The sequence below is a fragment of the Hibiscus syriacus genome, unplaced genomic scaffold (assembly GCF_006381635.1).
Source record: "Hibiscus syriacus cultivar Baekdansim isolate YM2019G1 unplaced genomic scaffold, ASM638163v2 tig00110202_pilon, whole genome shotgun sequence".
NCBI classification, from domain to species: domain Eukaryota; kingdom Viridiplantae; phylum Streptophyta; class Magnoliopsida; order Malvales; family Malvaceae; genus Hibiscus; species Hibiscus syriacus.
In genome coordinates this window covers 384,578-400,620 of record NW_024062625.1, presented here as the reverse complement: position 1 = coordinate 400,620, position 16,043 = coordinate 384,578, and the positions used below count along the sequence as shown (strand labels likewise).

The following is a 16,043-nucleotide window of genomic DNA, read 5'->3' as shown; positions in this document are numbered from 1 at the left end:
TGTCACCTAACTCGGCTCCTTATTTCTTCAGATCTCTTGTTTTGGATATTGAGTCCTTAGTTTTCGACAGGGCGGTTATTATTAGATTTATCCCAAGGGGTTGTAATTGTGAGGCAGATAAATTAGCTAAGGAGGGGATCTGCTGACTATCAAACTTTTTTAATAGGGAGTGTTAAGGATTATAGTTTTTTATTCAGATGTTCTTAATGTTTTGGTATATGTTATTGTAATAGTTATTCTATTCAATAAAATTAGGCACTCTTTTCCTCCTTCCGCTAGATACTCCTTTTCGGAGTAATCTAAGAGGGAGGTTTTTAATGATGCCGACTATTCCTATAAAAAAAATACATAAGAAATTGCTATACTAAAGGAGTTGTCAGAAATACTTTTTAACAGTGACAGTTTAGGGTTGTGAATTGGGAGGCTGACAGTTTGGCTAAGTCGGGTATAGGGTAATTGTTTAGTAATTTTTGTTTGGATGATGTGTTTGTAGGGTGGGTTGAGGTTAAGTTGGCGGGTGATGTTTGTAATAGCCTACTGTTGTATGTGGTGTAATTTCTTTTTGAAAAAAATATTTGAGGCACTCTTTTCCTCATTCCAATGTTCGCTGAGGTACTTTTGTACAGCGGCGGGTATGAAGGAGTTTTTTAACGAGGCCTAGTTTCTCATATATTGCTATGCAAACCAAGTAGGCAAACCATTTGAAAATGATTTATATCTCAGTTGGTAGAGCACAAGGCTCTTAACCTTGTGGTCGTGGGATCGAGTCCCACGGTGAGCAATTCATAATTCTGACTGCCGGAGGTCTTCCATGGAAGCTGCTCTCAACCTGGCGTTGGGGGCAGTCTACTACCCTACCTCCCCCTTACCTTATTACATATGGGAATAGGGTCAGCAAATTATATATCATGTTAAGTCTAAAAGTTTTCCTGATTCAGAACTGAGTGAAAGATTACAAGAAAAAAGGTTAGTAAACTTCATCATCACCTTCAGCTGACATCCAATGGTGCATAAGAAGTCACTTCCAAATTGAAAGTAGGCATCAAGGAGCTACAAAAAGCAACTTTAAAAAAAAAACAATAGACCAGTTACAAATCAGACATTCTTTTAGAAAAGACTTTCTTATATTTCACCAGTGAAAAAACTTACAAATAAACACACAAATCTAGGGCCTATCTTAGGTAACTTCTAAACTAGGTAATAAACTACTTCTAGTAATAGAATACAGACCCTTAGATTAAGGGATCCTAATCAAATAAAATATTTACAAATCCTTCAATTAAGGAAACTAATCTTTGACACTCCCCCTCAAGTTGGGGCATGGATGTCTTCCATTCTCAGCTTGCCTGTTAACTTCTGAAAGTCTTTACCAGGTAGTCCTTGGTAAATATGTCTGCAACTTGATTTCCAATGGTTACATAGGGAGTACAGATTAAACCACTGTCAAGTTTCTCTTTTATGAAATGTCTATCCACTTCAACATGTTTTGTTCTGTCATGTTGAACTGGATTATGAGCTATGTTGATTGCAGACTTGTTATCACAATATAGCTTCATTGGTCCATCCCATTTCACTTTTAAGTCTTCTAAAATAATTTTTAGCCATAATAACTCACAAATTCCTAGTGTCGCGTCTCGAAACTCAGCTTATGCACTGGATCTAGCCACCACATTTTGTTTTTTACTTCTCCAAGTAACTAAGTTTCCCCTAAGAAAGGTGCAATAGCCTGAGGTTGATCTTCTATCAACTATTGATCCTGCATAGTCTGCATCTGTGTATGGTTCCAGAATCAATTTCTACTCTCTTTTAAACATAATTCCTTTGCCTGGTGTGCCCTTCAAGTACTGTAAGATTTGAACTACAACCCTTAGGTGTGATTCCTTAGGGTTGTGCATTAATTGACTCACAACCCCAACAACATATGCTATGTTTGGTCTGGTGTGTGAGAAATAGATGAGTCTTCCCACCAGTCTCTGAAATGAATTTCTGTTAACTTCCATATCACCCTCCTTTGAGTCTCCAAGCTTGTGATTGATTTCTATGGGTGTTGTTGCTGGTTTACATCCCAGTTTTCCGGTTTCTTTCAACAAATCCGAAGTATACTTCTGTTGAGATATAAAAATCCTTTGCTGAGTATGCCACCTCAATACCAAGAAAGTTCTTTAATCTTCCAAGTTCTTTCACTTCAAACTTTTTTACAATGCACTTATTTAAGTTATCAATTCCTTTTGAATCATTACCTGTAACAATAATATCATCTACATACACCAACAATATAGTTGCTCCCCCTGATGAAGAGTGTTTCACAAAAAGAGTATGATCACCTTGGATCTGTTTGAAGCCTTGTCCCAGCATTAATTTGGTAAATCTCTCAAACCAAGCTCTTGGGGATTGTTTTAGTCCATATAGAGCTTTCCTTAATCTGCAAACATTTTGTCCAGTAGTCGAAGCAAATCCAGGTGGAATATCCATGTACACTTCTTCCTCAAGGTCTCCATGTAAAAAGGTATTTTTGATGTCAAATTGCTGCAGATTTCATCTCTGAATAGCCGATAAAGAAAGTAGGACTCTCACTGTGTTCATATTTACAACAGGTGCAAATGTTTCAAGATAGTCAATCTCATAAGTTTGAGAGTACCCTTTTGCCACCAATCTTGCTTTGTACCTTTCCAAAGAGCCATCTGACTTGTATTTTACAATAAATACCCACTTGCATCCACTGTATTCTTTATTTTTGGCAGCTTTACTAAGTCCCAAGTCTTTTTTTTCTAGTGCCTCCATTTATTCTTTCATAGCCTTTTTCCAGTTCTCATTTTCTAATGCCTCTAATGTTGTTTACTTGTTTTAGGAATAGTGATATCATTCAAGCTAGTAAGAAATGCTCTGTGGCTGAGTGAAAGGTTTTTATAAGTCATAAATAAATAGGAGGGATGTTTAGTGGTGCATGTTCTTTTTCCTTTCTAATGGCAGTGGAAAATTCAAAATCAGAAGCAGTGTCATTATGTTCAGAAGCAGATATAAAATTGTCATTATCATTATGTTCAGAAAAAGTTTCAGGATGTACCTCAAGCTGTATAGGAATAGGAGCAGGAGTAGGAATAGGAGCAGGAGTAGGAGTAGGAGCAGGAAAAGGGAATGATTGAATCTGCATAGGTGTCTTCCTCTTCGAATATGACCTTAGGGGACAAGTAGTATCTTGAATATTAGGATGTGATATGTTAATGACTGGTTGAGGAGTTTGAGGAGAAGATGGAGTAGGAATAGGAGAGGACAACTGACCAGAATGTATTTTTGCAGTAGGAGTAATAGGAGGTTGATCAATAAGGGGCTGTAAAAAAGGTTTGTTTATGCTACCTTATCTTTCCTAAAAGATATCTCCCTCTGAAGATAAGGAATAATAAAATAACTCTACTTTTCAACAAAAGTAACATCAGAAAAAGTATAGAATTTTCTAGTAGGTGGGTGATAAAACTTATAGCTTTTTTGAGAGGGGGAATAACCAATGAATATGCATTTCAAAGCCCTTAGGTCAAGTTTACCTCGGTTTTGAGAGTGGATGTGAACAAAAGCAGCACACCTGAATACTCTTGGTTGTAGACGAAGAGATGGACTGGAGTTGGGAAAGAATTTGACAAGGGTTTGAAGAGGACTTTGGGATGAAAGGATTTTAGAGGGTACTCTGTTTATCAGAGAAGTAGCAGTCAATGCAGCTTCCGGCAATATTTTTTAAGGACATTATTTTGAAACAAAAGGGCTCTAGTTATAGCAATGAGGTGTTCATTTTTTCTTTCTGCTACCCTATTCTGTTGGGGAGTATTAACACAAGATAACTCATGTATAATACCTTTGTCTAAGAAATAAGAGATAGGAATTGATTAAAGTAATCCTTGGCATTGTCAGATCTTACTTTCTTAATTTCAGCCCCAAACTGAGTCTTAATCATGGTGTAAAAAGTTTTAAAAGGTAGAGGTAACATCTGACTTTTGTTTCAGAAGATAAATCCAAGTAACTTTGCTGCAATCATCTATAAGATACAAACCACCTAGCCCCAGTTATGTTTGGAATGGTAGAGGGCCCCCAAACATCACTATGAATAAGATTGAAGGGATGATTGGTTCTTTTATTATTTGCTGGAAAAAAGAAACGTTTATGTTTTGCAAGTTCACAAACTTCACAATGAAATTCATCAATATTTATGGTTTTACATAAAGAAGGAAACATAGTTTTTAAAAGTCTAAAAGGTGGGTGACCAAGGCAAAAATAATGTAGCCATAAATGGTCTTTATTGGCTGTAGAATTAGACAAAAAAGACAAAGGTTGAGTATTCAAAACACTAGTTGGTCCACCAAGGACCTCAAGGTAGTATAGGCCTTTTATTTCCCTAGCACGCCCAATTATCCTCTTCGTTTCTTGCTCCTGAAAAATACATTGTGTTGGATATAACAAAACAATGCAATTAGTATATTTTTTAACAAGTTTTGGTATAGAGATAAGGATAGTAAACAACTTTGGCACATGTAGAACATTTTTAAGTAGAAGAGTTTTACTAATGACAATATCTCCTTGGCCAGCAACTGTTACCATAGTACCATATGCAACTGTAATTTTCTTGTTACTAGTACAGGGTGTATAGGTGATGAAATTTAGAGAAGAATTGGTCATATAATCAGTGACTCCTGAGTCTATTACCCAGGAGTTTAGGGTAGATATGTGGGTGAAGGCATCAGAATTCTGAGAAGAGGAAGAGGATATACCTGAGAAGACCAGATTGCATGTACCTTTAGAGGATGGTTTCTCTAAATATTCTAGAAGATTTTTCAACTTTTCTACTTCTCCTCCAAAAATCAATGCCTTCGTTAGCTAAGCATGCACAATTCAACAATTGTCTTCCCGGGATAAAAGCAAACTAATTTGGACTAATAATATCTTTGACACAAGAAACCAATCTCTTTGAAAGAACTTTAGACAAAATTTTATAAAGGCTGCCAACAAGACTAATGGGTCTATAATCTTCAAGTCTCTCTGAATTACCTTTCTTTGGAATAAGGGTAATAAAGGCGTGATTAACCCCATGATCCCACTCCTTTCCATTATAAAATTCTGAAAAAAAAATTCATAGTCTGCTCCTTCAAGCTCTTCCAGTATTTTTTGTAGAAGCCCATAGTAAAACCATCCGGACTCAGAGCTTTTGAACTTTCAAAAATTGAAATTGCTTGCCACACTTCTTGCTCAGAAAATTCCTCCTCAAGGAAAGCACTTTGAGATACTGTCAATTGTGTAAAAATAAGATTGATACCCTCTACTTCCATCGTTGATTTTTTAGTATAAGCGTCCTTGAAGTACTTAAACACAATGGCTTAAATCTTTGCTGGATTCAAAAATACTTTCCCTTCGAATTTCAAGGAATTGAATAGAATTTACTCCATTCCTTTTCATAGTAGTAATGTGAAAGAACTTCGTATTTTTATCTCCATCTTTGATCCATCTCGATCTTGTTTTTTGAAACCAAATACTCTCCTCGATTCTAAGCAATCTCCATAATTCCTTTTTGGAATCTATCAACTCATCCTAATCTCCTGTATTTAGAATTCTTCTTTGTGACTTTAACTCTATTTCATTTATTTTTGTTTCCAGCAAGGAAATAGAGTCTGCTAGCCCTAGATGACAACTGCCATGCCACTTTCTGATATTCTTTTTGGTAGCCTGTAAAATTCTGAAAATTCCGCCTCTAATACTCTTCTTTTTCTCCACTGCTAGAGATTCTTCAACCACTTCATCAAAACCTTTCTCCTCTAATAGGTAGTTAAAAAATCTAAATTGTTTGGGACCCCAATTTAGACTAGCATCCTCCAACAGAATCAGATTATGATCGAAAATGGATTTCGTCAGGAGACTTTATGAAATATTAGGAAAACTACTTAGGAATCTGCTACAAACTAAGAACCAGTCTAATCTAACCCACGTAGGTGTTTCTCTGTTATTACTCCAAGTGAAAGATCCTCTTGAAATTGGCAAATCTATGAGATTAGTTTGTTGTACAAAGGATCGAATAATGTCTATAGCATGCCAGTTTTGTGAACACCCTATCTTTTCTTTCGGATCAAGATACGCATTAAAATCACCCCCAATGCACAATGGCAGATTCAAAGTAATTACAAAATCCAACAATTCCCTATAAAACTCTTTCTTTTCAGATTCGACAGAAGGGCCATAAATATTTATAAGCGCACACTCCCTTTTGCCTTCTTTAAAATTCCTAACTAATACAAGAAACCTGCTGTGAACATGATGTCTTGTGACTTCAAACACATTTTCATTCCATATAGTAATCAGCCCACCCGCAGACCCCTCCGATGGAGACAACAACAAACCCCTTAACAAATTTCCCCCAATCCTCCTTGTAATCCTCATATGACATTGCTCGAGCTTTGATTCTTGAATAAAAAAAGACCGGTTTGATCTTCTTAATATTTCTTGCCACTGCTACAGGTTTTTCTTTCCTCCCTAAACCTCTTATGTTCCACGAAAGAATGCTTAATTTAAACATATGAAAATATTACTACCAAAAACCCAAAACACCATTTACTGCTGCTAACAAATAGTCTCCCCAATCTCAACAATTCCTTACTGCCTCCGAATCTTTTTCCAGATTTAGAATTTTGTCGATAAAAGCCTATTTCCCGTCCTTGAAGGAAATTCCTAACATCTGACAGACATCCAAAGTAGCCATAGCTTCCTCCAACAACATCGAAAAAATGGTCGACGAAACAGTTGAATTAGTTACTAAATCTAGAGCTTCATTTATTAAAGTTCTTCTCTTCCTGTGATCTTTTCCTATGACTTTGTTGATCAATTCATGTTCTCTACCCCCATTAGTTATAGATAACTGCTGAAAGTTTCCAGCATCTGTTTTCTTCTTGTCCTGGATCGGATTTACCTCTAAGTGCATATTAATTTGTTCAATGCCCGAACAAAGCCATACTCGTCTATCACTTGACCTTCTGTAAACTCTAGCAAAACGTCCTCTTTTCCTCCTTCCGTCACGGGCACTTTTAATAGACAGACAACTAGATATTGGATATACTGAGTTCCACTGTTGAGGGATCGTCAAATTAACTTCAATGTTTTCCTCCTTCTGCAGTTTTGAATTTGGTTTCATATCAAAAGAGTAGGCTTCTAATTGATTGTATCCCTCAGTTTTTTCCTCTGTTGTAATACCTCTTTCATCTTCATTTCTATTAGAAACCAACCGAAACTTATTCTTATTCTTTGACCCATCCCACTTGAGATTAAAAGTTGGGCCAGCAGGGATTGTTTTTTGCTCCGAAGAAGAAAAATCCCATTTAGAATCCGATTGGGCTGACTTGTTCGAGTCCACATCCTGTCTCAGTCCAAGACCCGCATAATCCCTCTCGTGATTTGTCTCTAAGTCAAATTTATCTTCCCCCCATTAATGAAAAGTTCCTTGTAGGACTTATTTTTCAGAAACTGTCTCCCACCTACTTCATGTAACCCACTTTCTTTTCCTTGCTCTAACCACGTGATCACCTTTGACCTTACTACCTCTGTTGACGTCCCACAATGATCATTATTAGTTTTTGAATTTCCTCCATCTTCCTCCTTCGAAAAGTCATCACTGTAGAACTCATCAGAATTCGTCTGTAGCTCATCTCCGATTACAACAGGGACGTTTTTGCATTTCGATCCTAATTTTATTTTAACTTTAAAAGACCTTCCATATGATCCTATATTAATAAAATCCGGTACATCAAAAGGACTCACCACCCTTATGAATATTCTCGCCGAAGTGAGATCCTCCCTATTTCTTGTCTCATCCGGGATACATATAAACTCCCCCACCTGGTTGCAAGTTTCTCCAAAAAAGGTTCACTCCAGCATAGAAGTGGTAATCCATCTAACTCAACCAAGCAATACGCCAAAGGCACACATTCTTCATTCAACAAAGGAGTCAACCAGCCAAACCAGAAGAAAAGCTCCTCTTAGAACTTCATCCGCGCGTTTGAATACTCTTCTTTAGATTTGAACATGATAATACATGAATTCCTTACATATCCCCATCTTACTACTTTTACATCGAATCCTTCCTTTCCCAGAGCTTTCTTAACCTCTTCTGGCTCAAAAGAGTATTTAATAACCCCTGTTAAAGAACATTTCGCCCAGCCATAATCTTCTTTAGGGATATGCATTTCCCATACATTCTTTAATCCCTTTGAAGTATATTTTATACCTCCCCTATTTTCCCCTATTTCTTGTTCCAATCTGAAGCTGTTACCCTCATTTAAAACATCCTTATATGTTCTTCCATCCCTCAGACTTCTCGATAGCTCAATCTCCTCCTCATAACCTCCTTTATCCCCTCTAAGTGGCTTGTTAACTTCCATCCATAATCGTCTATCATCTGCTTCTCGTTTCATTGAATTCTTATATTTTGCAACCCCCACCGATACTCTCTTCCCATCAATCAACATTCAATTGATATTTTGAATAGCTCTTCTTCTACATTTATCTTTCGCATATTGAACAAATGCAAACGTGGAGGACTTATAATTTGGTTTATTCAGAAGATTTGTAATAAAGACCCTCACTACTCATCCATAATGGTTAAAAATCTCTCTTAATTCACCTCTAGTAACTCTCTTACTAAGATTATCAACAAAGACAATCTATTCCTCATCAGAGGAAGAAGGACCTGACACGCTCACTCTTTTCCTCTCTCTACCTTTCTCACACATCTTTTTTCTCCAGAAATATTTTCAATACTGACAACTTTTGAATGCAACATGCTATAAGGAATTACGGATTAATTGAAGGAGGCAACATTCAAGATTGTGTTATTTCAGTTTAAGTCTAAAACTTTTCCTGCTTCAAAACTGATTATAGAATTACAGAAGGTTGAAAAGGCTAGCAAATTGCATCACTATCTGATAAGGGTTACAATTCGGCTGACAAAAAAAACAGAGATAAGATTACAATTAGTGTCCAAAAAAGCTCACCAACAGACGACAATAGACACCTGGAAGCTACAAAAACAACTAAGGCCTTCCTTACTAACCCAGCTATAAGGTCCACACTAGGCAATCACCTATTTGATCCTTATCGCAAGTATTCTCAATAAAAGTAACATCCATCCATAGTTTGAACTCATGTCTTCTTTGGCCTTTCCCTCCCCTTGAGACTGTTAAGGAACAAAAAAAACTCTATGCTAATTGCCCATATTGCAGGAACTAGAACAACCATGTTAATAGAGCATACTGAAGTTTTAAGTTCCTCATGACGGAAAACTATAATCAGTTTAACAAGACCATGACACAAATACAAAAAAGTTCTGTAGTATCTTACGTAGAAAGTTTATCGACAATACCTTGATAGAGTCTCGAGATATGCTCAATTGTCCAACCAACTGAGGTGCCAGCATTAACTGATTTAGTCTGAGACCTGAGACTGACAATTCACCAACAAGACTATGTTTGCTTCTGTTATCCATCACTTTCTCAGGTTGCCTATCAGGACAAAGCTCTTTCTCACAGATAATAGAAGGCTTCAGAACCTTGCCATGAAATTTTATTTTTCCAGTTGCTTTCAAATGAGTAGACCTTGGAGGATCAAAAGTATAAGAAGAGACCAGATTGAAAAACTCAAAACCACGCATTCGCAAGTCTAACTCCACTCCTTCAATAATAAATGGCACAGAAATCTTCTCATTGATCTCTTTTATGTTCCGCCAGTATTCCTCAGGATATGAAGTTTGAACTTTTGTAGATAAGTCAAAAGCAGCAGATGAAGAATTAACAGTAATACAATCAGGTGAAATCATTACATCTCCCCGAGCATCACTTAATGACCCTTCAGCTTTTGGTGCAGTCCACTTGATATCAAACCTCCTAGTTTCAAAAGGAGTGTGAATTAACCAAATTAAATCATAAGCAACTCCAATGAGGAGACAAAAAAGAATATAAAGGAAATAAAACTATTTGTCCTCGTCAATCAACCCAAATAAAGGAGGCAAGTCAATTGGCTTACGGTTTCAAAAGTGATCCAGAAAGTTTTGTCTCTCCACTTAAATCCCCTAATTTGAGTGGCATAAGATGAACGTAACCTGGTATATATCGTTGCATAATCTTGTCAATGGACAAATTTCCTGAGAAATTTACATCCATTGCTGTATTATCTTCCTCACCCTGTGGGATTTAAGTAATTGTACATCAGAAATAACTTTTAAATATATTATTAGTATATTTGTATTTCCACTTTCCTATTTAAGATATTTAAAAATGTCGATCCATCCGTACGAAACAAATTACAAACAATTGGATTAGAATACATAAAAGTAAATAAAAGTCATTATAGTAAGACCAACAATTAGAAGAATCGAAGAAGCAACCATGGAAGTCCTAACAATAAGAGCTTCAATATATAAAATTGTCAGACAAGCTCAAATTTCAGATATCATAGCCAATAAAGAGATCAAGACAAAAGGAATGAAGCGGATTGAGATACATTCAACATGGACTAATCCAATGACAATCAAGTGTTTTCTTAGCCTAGCCAATTGGGCAAGAAAAGAAAATTACAAAAATACCTCTGGACAAATCCATATGTTTCCTGCCCCTCGAATTTCCCCACCATCTGCCAGACTAGCTCTGATGCCATACAAGTCAACAACCTATCACATGTGACACGAAATTTAGAAAAAAGTTGTCTATTGCATTGACATTCAAAGAGAAGTTCATATTAACACACAATATCTTCTATTTAAAACAACGTACACAGTTATCACTGTTAAAGGTAAAATTAGCAGACAGATATGATAATGGAATACAGTCAAATGCTGCCACTGCACCAGCCTCCTTGTTTTTCAATATTGCTTCAGATGCAGAGGATGAAGGGACGTCAAAATCGGAGTAAGATATCTTTCTAGACACCATTCCACTCCCCACAAAAGTAGGAGCAGTCAGTGGCCCTTGACAGTTGAACACAGCCGTCACAGAACCAGCTAACTGCAATTAGGATAGAAAACAGATACAGTAAATTGAAAAATAAGAGAACCATATTACTAAAGTCCTCAAGAAGTCAAACAGAATAGAAATAGAAGTGTAGGAGGAAATAAAATATACTACACTAATTAGATCTAATTAAAGAGGAAGATGATGATAAAGACAATGATCATAATAACAATTGAGGCATTACTTGATAAGAATGAAAAACTCCTACAAAACATGTCATCCAAATAACTAAGAATGGTGATGGTAGCAGTCATAGAAAAGTTACAATGATGATAACATGCATACCGGAAACGACAAAGGCTTCATTTTGAAAGTTCTCATCAGAGCATTTACTTCCACACTCGGAACCTGGAAATAAAGTGATGGTGACACAATCAGAAAACTGGGGAAGAATACTAAGTTGTCAGAAAAGATAAAGGAACTTTATAATTTTAAAGAATACTAAGTTTTTATAAGAGATGGTAACACCCTTACCACAAACTCAGCAAAAATGAAAAGTTTAAAGGGTAATAAATCAGGGCTAACAGTTTATAGTATAACTTCATCTTCTTGTGGAGTGGAAGGAACTTTGATTCAAGATATCTTCAATATGATTTTAGAATCAGATAGTGTTGCTGCCACCACCCCGTTGTTCTTGTCCATAGTTAAAGATATAGTCTCGATTGTGGTTGATAAAGGTGTTATTGTTAGGCATGTGTTGAGAGCAGCTAACTGGGAAGCGGATGAATTTGCTAAGCTAGGGATAGGCTAATTGGTTGGGATATATTGTTGCATTGAGTTTGTTGTATTTGGGGAAGTTTTGGTTATATTTGTCAATTGTGTTATGCTTGCGTTTGGTTGATTGTTTTTAGGATATAGTTTATTGAGTTGGGTTTGGTTATTGCTGTTTCTGTAGTTTAATATTGTTCATTGTTGAGGTGGTAGTCAGGTTGTGTTTGGTGGTATTGTACTCTTCTTGTACTTGGTATCTATGCAATAAAATTTTGAGGCACTCTTTTCCTCCTTCCAATGTCCATTGAGCCACTCTTGTAATTTGACGGTTATGAAGGGGGTTTAACGATGCCTCCCTTTTTATAAAAAAATATATGATTTCAACTACAAGGAGAGAAAACTCATGGGAAGATAATTTTTTTTTGAACGTGAGGATCATGCCAAACATCATAAATAAATCAATTAGCAGTAGGTGATCGATCAATCTGAATAAAACACCACAACAGTCCCACTAGCATACAGGCACAATATTAACTACTGAAATAAATAGAACGAGCCTACCTCTTTTACAAAAAAAAGAAGTAAATATGAAATAAATAACAAAAGAATTTGGCAACAAACAGCTTGGGCTCTCATGCTAAGTTGAGTATCCTACTCGAAACAAAATCAGAAGTGAGAGGAAGCCCAACCTAAAAAATGTTCCTTATCCCAGACTTGACTGATATGGATAACATTACTTAATAAATAGTATGCTCAAGACACAGAATAACTTGACCATGCATCAAACTAAGGGATTTCCCCCTTTTCAATTACATGAAAAATATCCAATAGTTCAACTGCATAACCGTTCAAATCCATATTCATTTTAGCAATGTATATTAGTTTGTGTTGCTGATTTTGTTTTATTAGGTTTAGGTGGAAGCTTTGGACATTGTATATGTTTGCCTCTGGTTGAGTAATCTAGGAAGTAGTTGTTGTGTAGGGTAATAACATATGCGTGTTTGTAGTGCAGTTTTGCAGTGTTGAGTGGGCTGCCAAAGGTTTTTTGGTGGTAGTGTGTTCTTATTGTACTTGGTACTTATGCAATAAAACTTCTAAGGCACTCTTTTCCTCCTTCCAATGTCTATTGAGTCTTTGTTGCTTGACGGATATGAAGAGGGTTTTTAATGAGGTCTTCCTTTTTATCAAAAAAAAAGTACAATAAAAAATATGAGTTCTTTCAGTGTAATAACACAGTTCAATTCAGAAATCATGTTCTCAAAACATTGAATAAAATCTGGCCAGAATATAAGTGAAGGCATACCTGACACATCAGATGGAACTCTCCTTCCTCAGGATGGATGCCAAAATATCCAGAAGCTTCTAAAGGAACACTGCCAAACCAGCCACTTGTATTATGCAGGAATATTCGCTGACCTCGGAAACATAAACTTGCCGAAAGGTCCTGTAAAAGAAAAAAACCATGTCCTCGTGAAAACCAGCCATTCCTTTGCTGGATAAAATTCTTAGGTGCAAAACTCATCTAAGTTCATTTTGTGGTATAAGACCATATTTATCAGATGCTTTGAACATAATTGCTGCAAGAAAAACCTTTCAACTAACTGTACTTCAACCAATTCCGGTTGTAAGATGGCAGGAGAAGCGAAACATTAAAGTTAAACAAAACCATATCTCCATAATACCACCCAGACTAAAAAAGTAAGCTCATTTTGCCCCAGTAACAAAGATGTAGACATATGTAAGGACATTCTTGCAATTTGCATATTACAAAAAGTCAAGACCCAAGCCAGATAGTTTTTTTTCCTACACTAGAATTGGATTGCTAAAGTTTGAGAATAATAGGGCACCTGAACAAGAGGTGAGCCCTCTAAACTACAAAGTTAGGCAACTTTTGTCAGCAATTGAGAAAGAAAAGGGAAAAAAAATAAGAATTCACTATTGAGAAAATTATCAACTGCACCCACTTCTGCTCTTCAACATCCTAGTAAGACGAATACAGGAACCAAATTCTTTTCTTTATCCCACTCTTTAATCCATAAAAACTACAAACATGGAACACCTACCTACTTCAGTTATGGTAAGTTGATTGAATTATAACACCTCCATGAAGGTATGCATCATTTAATGCCCTAATCATAAAGGCTGGAGCATACCTGTAAGCACCTAAAAAAACTAAAACATTCAAGAGTATCTCCACAAAACATCAGAACAGAAACAAATTACTTTTGCATCATGTTCACGGTAACTGTAGAAAACATAGACAAGTCTGAACCATGAAAAAAATCCATAAAATTTTCAGATATCGAACTAGCAACCTGGAAAAAATAATGTTTTTCCAGTGCTGGTACCACATTATCAAAAATTAATCATGCATCATATGGGCATCAAGTATACAGAACATGGTAAATTAAAAACAATGCAACAATATACAAAAATGAGTTGCATATTCATATATAAATATTGTCTTGAAGTATTAACTACAACTAGATACTGCTAAGTTCATTGGTGTGCTAAAGAAATATTTGATATGGAAGCAGGTAATGGTATAGGGAAGATGAAAGAGGACATACAGAAAAGCATGATGGAGAATCATATACTTGAAAGGCCAACCCTGTCGCATCAAGCTGTCCATGAAGATTAGGAAATGTCTCCCCTCTTGACATGCACAAGTGAACCTGCAATTACAAAGTTGACCAGGATACATATCAGTCAATCATTATTCTTCACAGAAACTACAGTATTCAATTCTTTTCCATCCATAGCAGAATAAAGTCCTCAACAAAGTTGACCAGTATATAGATATCAAGCAGTAAGTCCTTATAGTATGAAAATTAGATAGAAGTGATAACAGTATCATTCAGTTCAATTTTGGGAGAAGATAACCATTGGTTGATGATCAATAACTGAGTTTGCGATGACAATTTGGTTCACTTCAGTTTGCGGAAACGAGAACTATCCGTTGATAGACAATATACTGAGTTTTTAGAAATCGAACCAAGTTCCCTTGAAACTAAACCAATCAGAATTAAATTCTAAAAATATCTTTAAACTTTATTTGTTTAGTTCACTTATATAAGGTTTGTTTTCCTTCTATTGAAAAAACAGTCACAAAACTTGGAAGAAAGTTTGCAACTTATTAAGGCAGGAAACATAAGCTTTAAAGCTTAAAACGATATCATCCGATACCATGGTGTCAATTCATAAAACTTGCCCCTTTAAAGGCAGGGAAGGGTGGACTCAAATCATGCTGCTAAACTCATAAATATCAACCATTCTATGAGCCAACAGTCATCTGATCTATTCATAGAGTGCTGGACTCTTAGTTGTCAGGTTCAAACCCTGGCAAGCTCAAATATTAAAATGAAATCAACTATTATTTAAGCTAACATCAGAGTTGCGATGCTAATACATCTACTCCATCCTTCATCTGTCACGAGTCATGATATTAAAAGTAAAACATGGAAGTTGTTCAGAACTTATATGAAGTCAACAATGAATTTTAAGTACACAAAAGTCAATAGCAAACAGACAAAAGAGATCATAAACAACAAATAGGTATACTACTCGCCACTCGGATAGGCAACTTTGAACGTGGTATCAGAATGCGTATAAAATGACTTGATTAACCATATTCAAGCCAGTAGAACACAATGTTAAATGTAGTTTTATCTAATACCATAAAAGACACAATTGTTATTATTATTATTATTATATAAAAAAAAGGTGAAATCAAAAGCACCTCACCAGTGACTCTTCCTTTAAGCCATGTGATTGGAATTTCTAAAATTCTTTCAAAAAGCTGTTGGAAAAGACAATCATGAAACCATATATATCAAGCTCGTGCTTAACCAAATGCAGACAGAGAAGTTAATCATCGCATCGTTTTTATATCTTACCGGAACAAAGAGGTTGGAAATATTTAATTTTGCATGCCATTTCTGATCTAAAATATTAACAAAAACATCTGTAGACAACCAACCACCGTCTTCAGACACCAATCCTGATCTCCAAGTTTTGCAGTTGCCACTGAGTTGTACATGCACATGACCATAATGATTTTGGAACTTCACATATCCACTGACATGCTCCATCTTTCTACAAACAATATCAACCATTTTAAAAGATAGAAATAACGGATTATTTCAAGGAAGGATTTTATAAGAGTGAATCTCCAATTTCAAAACGTTTCAATACTTCGTTTGGATAACCACAAGAATGAATTAAGCAAATCTGACTGACTCTAGGCCTGTATTTGGAGGGAACCAACAACATGCATTAAACTGAACCACAAGAAGTTTCCAAATGTAG

At 35.9% G+C, this 16,043-nt stretch overlaps 1 pseudogene; it reads right to left on the bottom strand.

Moving 5' to 3' along the window:
* Positions 1–16,043, bottom strand: part of LOC120218953 — a 33,103-nt pseudogene that overhangs the window by 14,921 nt on the left and 2,139 nt on the right.